The 10,471-nt window shown below is 43.9% G+C and overlaps 1 long non-coding RNA gene across 1 annotated transcript; it reads left to right on the top strand.

The window, feature by feature from the left end:
- The first annotated feature begins 2,762 nt into the window (after positions 1 to 2,762).
- LOC129811155 (uncharacterized) lies at positions 2,763 to 3,914 on the top strand. The gene is made up of 3 exons (XR_008752845.1): positions 2,763 to 2,936; positions 3,055 to 3,210; positions 3,330 to 3,914. It is a non-coding gene; the product is annotated as an uncharacterized LOC129811155 (long non-coding RNA).
- The last annotated feature ends 6,557 nt before the right edge of the window (positions 3,915 to 10,471 follow it).

Below are 10,471 nucleotides of genomic sequence, written 5' to 3'. Positions count from 1 at the left end.
GGTTTCTTATTTTGTTAGTTTTGTAAGTGTTTTGTTTTTGTTTTGCCGTCGTATTCAATAAAAGATGGCTTATTTTCCTACTGCTGCGTATTGGTCCACTGATCCTTCTCTCCTCTCCTCGTCCGAGGAAGAGGAGGACAACAGCCCTTACAGAATCACCCACCAAATCTCCAGAACCAAGCAGCGGAGTAAACGGAGCAGGGACAGGAAAAGGAGGAATGGACTTGGGACGATATATTGGACGGGAAAGGTTGCTACACATGGGAGGAGATCCTGGCTGGTAGGGATCGCCTCCCATGGGAACAGCTGGAGACACTGAGGAGAGCAGAGGCTACCGGAGAGAGGAACCGGAGTTATGAGGGAACACGTCTTGCACGGAAGCCCAAAAAGCCCGTGAGTAACACCCAAAAATTTCTTGGGGGGGGGGCTAAGAGGTAGTGGGCCAAGGGCAGGTAGGAGACCTGTGCCCACTTCCCAGGCTTACCGTGGAGAGCGGGAGTACGGGCAGGCGCCGTGTTACGCAGTAGAGCGCACGGTGTCTCCTGTACGAGTGCATAGCCCAGTGCCGGTTATTCCACCTCCCCGGTTATTCCACCTCCCCGCACTGGTAGGGCTAGATTGGGTATTGAGCCAGGTGTCATGAGGCCGGCTCAACGCGTCTGGTCTCCAGTGCGTCTCCTCGGGCCGGCATACATGGCACCTGCCTTAGGCATGGTTTCCCCGGTTCGCCTACATAGGCCAGTGCGGGTTATTCCACCTCCCTGCACTGGTCTGGCGACGGGGAGCATTCAACCAGGTAAGGTTGGGCAGGCTCAATGCTCAAGAGTGTCAGTACGCCTCCACGGTCAGGTATTTCCGGCGCCACCTCCCCGCCCCAGCCTAGTACCTACAGTGCCTACACTACGCACTAGGCTACCAGTGCGTCTCCTGAGCCCAGTTCCTCCTCCACGCACTCTCCCTGTAGTGCATGTATCCAGTTCGGTGCCTCCAGTTCCGGCACCACGCACTAAGCCTCCTGTGCGTCTCCAGAGCCCTGTACACACTGTTTTTTCTCCCCCTACTAATCCTGATGTGCTTGTCCTCAGCCCGGTGTCACCAGTGCCGGTACCACGCACCAGGTCTACAGTGCGCCTTATCCGGCCAGAGCCATCCGTCTCCCCAGCGCCGTCTGAGCCGTCCGTCTCCCCAGCGCCGTCTGAGCCGTCCGTCTCCCCAGCGCCGTCTGAGCCGTCCGTCTCCCCAGCGCCTGCGAGAGCCGTCCGTCTCCCCAGCGCCTGCGAGAGCCGTCCGTCTCCCCAGCGCCTGCGAGAGCCGTCCGTCTCCCCAGCGCCTGCGAGAGCCGTCCGTCTCCCCAGCGCCTGCGAGAGCCGTCCGTCTCCCCAGCGCCTGCGAGAGCCGTCCGTCTCCCCAGCGCCTGCGAGAGCCGTCCGTCTCCCCAGCGCCTGCGAGAGCCGTCCGTCTCCCCAGCGCCTGCGAGAGCCGTCCGTCTCCCCAGCGCCTGCGAGAGCCGTCCGCCTGCCATGAGCGTCCAGATTCGTCAGTCAGCCAGGAGCTGCCCTTCAGCCAGAAACGGCTATATACCCAGAACTGCCCCTCAGTCCAGAGCTGTCTCTCTGTCCGGAGCTGCCTTTCAGTCCGGAGTTGCCCCTCTATCATGATCTCCCTCTCTATCTTGATCTACCTCTATTTTCTGATCTATCCCTCTGTCTGGTGCTATCCCTCTGTCTTGATTTATCCCTCTGTCCCGGTGCTGTCCCTGTCATGGATGTTATTAAGAGGATTTTGTGGGGGTAAGATATGGGTGGACATTTTTAGGGGTAGATGGAGGCTAGGATTGATTATGGTGGGGTGGGGACCTCGCCCGGAGCCTGAGCCACCACCGTGGTCAGATGCCCACCCAGACCCTCCCCTAGACTTTGTGCTGGTGCGCCCGGTGTTCGCACCTTATGGGGGGGGGGTTATGTCACGTTCCTGACCTATTTCTGTTAGTTTATGTGTGTTAGTTGGTCAGGACGTGAGGTTGGGTGGGCATTCTATGTTTTCTGTTTCTGTGTTGGTTTTTGGGTTGCCTGGTATGGCTCTTAGAGGCAGGTGTTTGGCGTTCATCTAATTGTCATATTTAGGTAGGTGTTGTCACAGTGTTCGTTGTGGGTGATTGTCTTCCGTGTCTGTGTAATTGTTTGCACCATACGGGACTGTTGGCTGTTCGTTCGTTTGATGTAGTCTGTTCCTGTCCGTGAGTTCTACGTATAGTTGTGTAAGTTCATGTTCAGGTTTCGTCTACGTCGTTTTCTTATTTTGTTAGTTTTGTAAGTGTTTTGTTTTCGTTTTGCCGTCGTATTCAATAAAAGAGATGGCTTATTTTCCTACTGCTGCGTATTGGTCCACTGATCCTTCTCTCCTCTCCTCGTCCGAGGAAGAGGAGGACAACAGCCCTTACAGGGAAAGACAATACGTTAGTCAAACACATCAGACCATGTTGATGATCAAATGTAGGCATGACCTATGTTATTAATTGATCTAATGTAAAACATTTAATTCAACTGAGAAATGACGTGACCGTTAACAGCAGACTACCTTGTGAGCCACTCTGCATGCCTTTCAATTATGTTATAACCGCATGACGACAAATGCTTTAGAAATAAGTTGATTGCTTTGTACTCTCTTTGTCTCTGCCTCTATAGTAGTTCTGTAACTTATAGTCATGTATTATATCTGAATCTACAGTGTGTCTAATCACCTCTTTTTATTCAGACGGCAACAAGAGAAGGACAAGGCAGCCTTGACAGCTGCCATTGTTCAACTTGACGAGCAGCAGGCAGAGTTTAGGCTCCCCACAGTGGGCAGAGTTTAGCAGGCAGAGTTTAGGCTCCCCACAGTGGATAAGCTGCTCAATACTGACAACGTTGTGTGGCCATGGGAGAGACTAGGCACCAGTAAGTATATGACTGCAGAAGGTACAAGTATCTATTGTGATTCAATTTTTACCTTCAGCGTAGGCTGCAGTCATTGCTGTTGTTCTGTTACATACCTCTGTGAGTTTACATCTCGCAGGCAACAGCCATCTTGCAATCAAAAAGGCAACGGACGTTGCTGAACAGACTGCAGAGAAAGAGAGGATCCTGGTGCAGGAGACGAAGAGGCACTGGGGGAGCCTACAAAGAGCTGTGGGAACTCTGGAAGCATCATCCCTGCATCTGCAAGGTCAGAGTAAGTTGAGGTTCATACTATTTTTGGACTGAACTTTTTGTCTTGCTTTACACATATCATCCACACTATTTTTTGTAGTGGAATTGTAAATCATTTACTGCTTTACATGTAACTTATAGGCAATGCAGTGGAGTTGTTAGAGGGAGGAATGGCCTTCTCTGCCTCCTGAAGAGAAGATTGAGTGAACCGACACAAGACCAAGACAACAGCAGGAACACCGACCACAAGCTGATTCTGGGAGAAAGCGCTATTTTTGATGACTCTGATGAAGATGAGCACTCAGATGAAGATATGTCCTATTGCTGAGAGCTCAGATGACGACTGCTGTGTTTTCTGAAATCATACACTACCCCTGCCTCTCGCTCTCGCTCTCTCCCGCAGGAGAGGGAGAAGGCCGCCACCACCTCCCTCGGGAGCAGCCTGGTCTCCCGATGTTGACCCCTGACCCCTCACCTTCTGAACCCATCCAGGGAAATGTAATTTGCCTGATGATGCGCTAGTGGAGAAGGAATGTCTAATTTCAGCGCATTTGTTTCCATGTTTCCTCTCCTTCGTTTCTTCTGGTCCTCGACTATGGCGACATCAACAGCAACTCAGAATGTTGACTTAGGACTTCTTTACTGAGGAATGTGGTTGTTTAATGTTATTTTATTATTATATATTTTTTGGTATTTTCTATGCTGCTGGGATTGGGATGGTGTAATTTTGAGTTGCAAAATAGTCCTTGGTCTCAATTGGACTGCTAAAATAAATAAAGTAAAAGTCTTAATAAACAAATCAATAACAGCTCTATGTGTGTTCTTCAATCTATTTACATAGTATGAATGAATTATGTTGATGTAATTAAAAGTGTAATACATTGCTGCCCCTTTCAACATTGTAAGTACAACATCACCTTTCTGAAATGTCACTTGCTAAATCTAACAGTAGCCTATCAATCGTTCTTATGTTTGACTTTAAATCAGTAAACGGTGTATCAACAAAAATCTGATATTGAGTGGAATGTACTGCTGCCCAACCCATGTACTTCAGTTGTGCATCGTACCCTACACCATAGTTTCAAATGGTGGGACATAGGGGCTATTTCCATGTGTCCTACTGAAGCTCCCGAGTGGCTCAGCGGTCTAAGGCACTGCATCTCAATGCTAGAGCCATCACTACAGGCACCCTGGTTAGAATCCAGGCTGTATCACAAACAGCCGTGATTGGGCGTCCCATAGGGCGGTGCGCAATTGGCCCAGCGTTGGCCGGTGTAGGCCGTCATTGTAAATAAGAATTTGTTCTTAACTGACTTGCCGAGTTAGTTAAATAAAGAAATGTACAGCAGCATACGATTTGATAGTTGTTTTACCAAAATTCATTAATATCAATTAATATACTCGTAGTATAAAAAATGTATATATAATTTGACAGTATACAGTTCACAAACTATAGCCTACTAAGACAGGCACCTGGCACAACGCTGATTGACATAGGTTATGAGCAGTGGATTGGTCTGAGCTACTTTAGTAGACCTAGTGATTTTACTGTGAGTAATGAGAAAACAATCATCAAAAGTGATGGGAATATTGCATTTTGAAAAGCAAATACTTAGTTTGAATATGTAGACAAATTCTGAAATCAGTGGACCTGTGTGAGGGGTGTCATGAAGAATTAGGGCGTTTTGAAAGAGCGGATACAGTTTTGCACTACGTAGGCCTCGCAGGGCTCCTTTTACCATTTGTAACAGTGAACTAATTATTAGGCTATAGCTTATTATATTTCTCGACTGAACTTCAAATAGGCTACGCAATATAGGGCTATATACGTTAATAAGCGCATCTTCATAGAGGAGTTTATTATAGGCCTATAGTAGGCTAGGTGGATCTATAGATTAAAATACATATAGGCCTACGTGTATATCATCATATGCTGTATATATAGCCTACCATGCTATTATGTTTATTACCTTACGGGCAGTCTTTCTGAAGGCTACCACTGCATCATATTGACATGCAGGATGTATTGTGACAGGTGTGTTATCTGCTTGGGTTAACAGAGGGATGTATTGTGACAGGTGTGTTATCTGCTTGGGTTCTGTGGGCTACTTAACAGAGGGATGTATTGTTACAGGTGTGTTATCTGCTTGGGTTCTGTGGGCTACTTAACAGAGGGATGTATTGTTACAGGTGTGTTATCTGCTTGGGTTCTGTGGGCTACTTAACAGAGGGATGTATAGTGACAGGTGTGTTATCTGCTTGGGTTCTGTGGGCTACTTAACAGAGGGATGTATTGTTACAGGTGTGTTATCTGCTTGGGTTCTGTGGGCTACTTAACAGAGGGATGTATAGTGACAGGTGTGTTATCTGCTTGGGTTCTGTGGGCTACTTAACAGAGGGATGTATTGTGACAGGTGTGTTATCTGCTTGGGTTCTGTGGGCTACTTAACAGAGGGATGTATTGTGACAGGTGTGTTATCTGCTTGGGTTAACAGAGGGATGCTACTTAACAGAGGGATGTATTGTTTGAAGGTGAAAGCCAAATCATGGCCCAGCTGCTCTATTTGGATAGACAGTCAGAATTCAGTGCATAATTGTCTTGTTTATCAGAAATATGCTGTGCCGAAGACCATGGTAATAGAGGTGCTGCTATGGCCATTATGCAAATAACGGTTATAGGGGTTGAATGCCATATAAAGGGTGTATAATGTTTAAATAGTATATTTTCAAGGGTCTCAAGGCTCCAATATCAATATAAAACAGTTTTTATAAACATTTACATACATAAACCCTAGACAATCTTCTCTTTTAACAAACCATGTCTGTTCATGGAATCCACATTTTCTAATTGTTTGTTTTTTGTTGCTCAGACTTATGGCTTGGAACAAAACATATTTGGGGTGAATCAGACATATTTGTGCAATCCCATACCCCTGGTGGCCCCCCAAACGTGCAATTTCTCCAAACTTTAATGATTTGTAGGTCAAGAACAGATTAACATATCCCAACAATATTTGACATTAAGTTTTTTTTTTATTTTACCTTAATTTAACTACGCAAGTCAGTTAAGAACAAATTCTTATTTACAATGACGGCCTAGGAACAGTGGGTTAACTGCCTTGTTCAGGGGCAGAAAGACAGATTTTTAACTCGTCAGCTCCAAGATTCGATCTAGCAAACTTTCGGTTACTGTCCCAACGCTCTAACTACTAGGCTACCTGCCACCCCAGGTTAACTAAGGGGCCCTAATTAAATCATGAGGCTCCCACATTTCAAATTGAAATATTAAGGACTGAAAAACACGTTTTAAAAACTGCACCAATTGAAACATTGTAAATCAGCATGTGCTGATGCAGTACAGCGTTATGTAGGTTTTAATGAAGGTACATATCAATTTACAGGCATATTATAATGATATTACCGAATATATTGATAAGAATCCGTTTATGGATAGGGTTAGTAAAATAAACTACAAAATGTTTCCATATTTGTAGTTCACAATTTATCCGGTTTAGGGAAGAAAATTTAATTATTGTTGCATACACGATTTAATAAAACGTGATTCAAACTAAAGACAGATGCAGTTACAATAATTGATGAATACTATCAAAAAGTAATATTACAAATCTGACAGGATCACATGATACCCTTACTACAAAGAACTATCAATGTCACGTGACGTCACGCGACGTAACCCGTAACGGAAGAACCAAGCAGTGACTCAAAACACAAAGATTACATAGAGATGTCTGTTCGAAGTGCATGTTTACCATTCTCCCTCTTCATATGTCAGATACTTAGTTGTTGTTGTGATCATAACCTGTAAAATGTATTATATATTTCCTAATTTTAATAATAATAATACAAGCAATTGCGAGCTTTACTAGCAAACGTCGCTGTTGGCAAAAAATATGGGACCTGTTCATCAGGGTCCACGTTACAGAACGGTCACTTAGAAATGTTTTGTGTAGAGGTATAAATAAAATCGTGTCAGCGGTAAAACTATAACACAACTTCAAAATTGACCAGGAACATACCGATGAAGTATGAATTTTATTGTCATCTAATGAATGTATGCCCTTATTGACCTGAGAATTGTTCATGTTGGTAAACAAAATCTTAATATCTTAATTTAACTCTGAAGATCTCTTTGGTCGCCACATAATATTTTTTGGGGGCAGTTATGTGTGGAACAATACACAGAATTCCTTGCATTTAGATATTCTAGTTCCTTAAAATATTGATTGGAGTCTTTTTTTAATGTCTATTTTGTGTTTTATTATAGTCTGTTTTGTTTGTAATGTACAGTACCAGCCAAATGTTTGGACACACCTACAGTACTCATTCCAGGGTTTTTATTTATTTTTACTATTTTCTACATTGTAGAATAATAGTGAAGACTTCAAAACTATGAAATAACACATAACTCATTAAAATAAAATAATAGTCTAGAATTATGTATACCGAAATACAGAAACTACTACATTATTGGTCATTTCTTATTTCATATTTCTTATTCAATAATTTACCTCGCTTTCACTTTAAAATAGCTAGCTAGCTACCTCCAAATAAGCAGCTTTGTTTATTTGTACTAATAGCCCAAACTCGGGGAGCATCGAGTTAAGGGATTCAGAAGGGGCTTGGCATTGATGTAGTTCAATGCACCATGAGTTTGTGCTATTAGTACATAAACACATTGTGCTAATGTGTACATATAGTGGGGCAACTCTACTTCTAGGTTTCAGAGCAAGTGACGTAACTGATTGAAACGCTATTAGCGCGTACCCGCTAACTAGCTAGCCATTTCACATCCGTTACAAATGCACCCTGAGTTTGTGCTATTAGTACATAAACACATTGTGCTAATGTGTACATATAGTACATCATTAATGAGAGACTGGGTTGTGCTGCAGCACCCTCAGCACCTCTACTTATCTCGGCTCTGACTAAAGCAGTTGTTGATTAAGCCACAATACAATGCACCTCATATGATTGGCCAATAGAGGGGGCCATGTAAACATGATCAGTCAGTGATCCAACATCAAGCCAGTCCTCAAGTCTTCTCAGGACTTGTTTGGGGTTTTTGTAATCTTCAACATTTTCAGAGATATAACATGGCTACATGCATAAAATACTAATCTGGTATTTAAAAAATATTTCATGAGCTATTTATTCTCAATCACACTGGCACATTGATGACCATACACAGCCAGCCCCCTGTTGGTCATCTGAAAACCTGTTGTATAGAACATTTAACAGAATATCTCATGATTTGGGACTCAGGACCTTAACATTTGTAATCTTTATTGACTGTAGATAAACATCTTCATCTTGTTTGTTTTTTCCATTTATGTTTTGAGGTTGGACTTTAGCGTGTAGTGCGTCACCTCGTTAGTCAGCACAGTCATCACCTTTAGTTGGCACACCCTATTCTTGAAAAACATTCCTTTATCTGATCTTCCCTGTTTTTGTGTTGCTAAACTTTTTGGTTTGATTCCTGTCTTTGAGTTTGCTGTGGGTTTTTCTAATAATTGCCTCTTGAGCAAATGTTGTGGGCTCTCACAGTGGGTGTCTTTTAGGTTCCAGTTGTTGTTGCTAGGCAACTTTCAGTGGACATCCCAGGAGTGTCTTTCAAAACCCCTCCTAGAATCCCTCCTAGAACCCCTCCTAGAACCCCTCCTAGAACCCCTCCTAGAATCCCTCCTAGAACCCCTCCTAGAATCCCTCCTAGAATCCCACCTGTTTAGTTTTGGTTGATGGTCAGTGACTCTTTGTTAATCCTCCCCTTCTGTTGGAGCTACATTATTTGGTTTTCTTGCTGGGGAACGTAACAACATCGATGTCATCAAAAACCTTTTATGCTACTGTATGCAAGGAACAAAGTTCAGAACATTTAAAGGTGGTTTTCACAGACCCAGATGAAGCCTAGATCTGGACAAGGAATTGCTTTCAATAGATATTTCCCATTGACCAGTTGCCCATTGATTAGTCCAGGAGTAGGTTTAATCTGGGTCCGACAATCCAGCCCTAAAAGTAAAAACGGCCTAATACATTGACAGAATATTTGGTAACAGTTTACATGAAAATAGTCAATGTAGAGCTAATGAACAAAAAGTAGCCTAATACATAATCCTTCTTTGAAAATCTTCTTTACACTCTCTTTGGATAATTCATTCCGATCATTTTAAAGTTAACAGCAGGTATTTTGCATGTAAGTTTAAGTACATAAAGTAACCTAATAATCCATTATTCAAATACGTCTGTTTGCTTTGAGGGGAAAATGACAACACAACCACATTGGCTTTTGAGATTGTATTTTATTCATTTAGCTATGGAAGACCATCTGACATTACTGACATTTCTCCATGGACTCATGGGACAGACAATAACCCTATTTTCTAGCATGGCTACTGTCACCACTTCCACTGATACTGTCACCACTTCCACTGCAACTGTCACCACTTTTCCACTGCTACTGTCACCACTTCCACTGCTACTGTCACCACTTCCACTGCTACTGTCACCACTTCCACTGATACTGTCACCACTTCCACTGCTACTGTCACCACTTCCACTGCTACTGTCACCACTTTTCCACTGCTACTGTCACCACTTCCACTGCTACTGTCACCACTTCCACTGCTACTGTCACCACTTCCACTGCTACTGTCACCACTTTTCCACTGCTACTGTCACCACTTTTCCACTGCTACTGTCACCACTTTTCCACTGCTACTGTCACCACTTTTCCACTGCTACTGTCACCACTTTTCCACTGCTACTGTCACCACTTCCACTGATACTGTCACCACTTCCACTGCTACTGTCACCACTTTTCCACTGCTACTGTCACCACTTCCATTGCTACTGTCAGCACTTCCACTGCTACTGTCACCACTTTTCCACTGCTACTGTCACCACTTCCATTGCTACTGTCACCACTTTTCCACTGCTACTGTCACCACTTCCATTGCTACTGTCAGCACTTCCACTGCTACTGTCACCACTTCCACTGATACTGTCACCACTTCCACTGATACTGTCACCACTTCCACTGCTACTGTCACCACTTCCACTGCTACTATCACCACTACCACTGATACTGTCATCACTTCCACTGATACTATCACCACTTCCAGTGATACTGTCACCACTTCCACTGATACTATCACCACTTCCACTGCTACTATCACCACTTCCACTGCTACTGTCACCACTTCCACTGCTACTGTCACCACTTCCACTGCTACTGTCACCACTTCCACTGCTACTGTCACCACTTC

The sequence above is a fragment of the Salvelinus fontinalis genome, chromosome 14 (genome assembly GCF_029448725.1).
Source record: "Salvelinus fontinalis isolate EN_2023a chromosome 14, ASM2944872v1, whole genome shotgun sequence".
NCBI lineage: Eukaryota > Metazoa > Chordata > Actinopteri > Salmoniformes > Salmonidae > Salvelinus > Salvelinus fontinalis.
The sequence above is the reverse complement of the archived record's forward strand: the minus strand, read 5'-3'. Positions and strand labels throughout refer to the sequence as shown.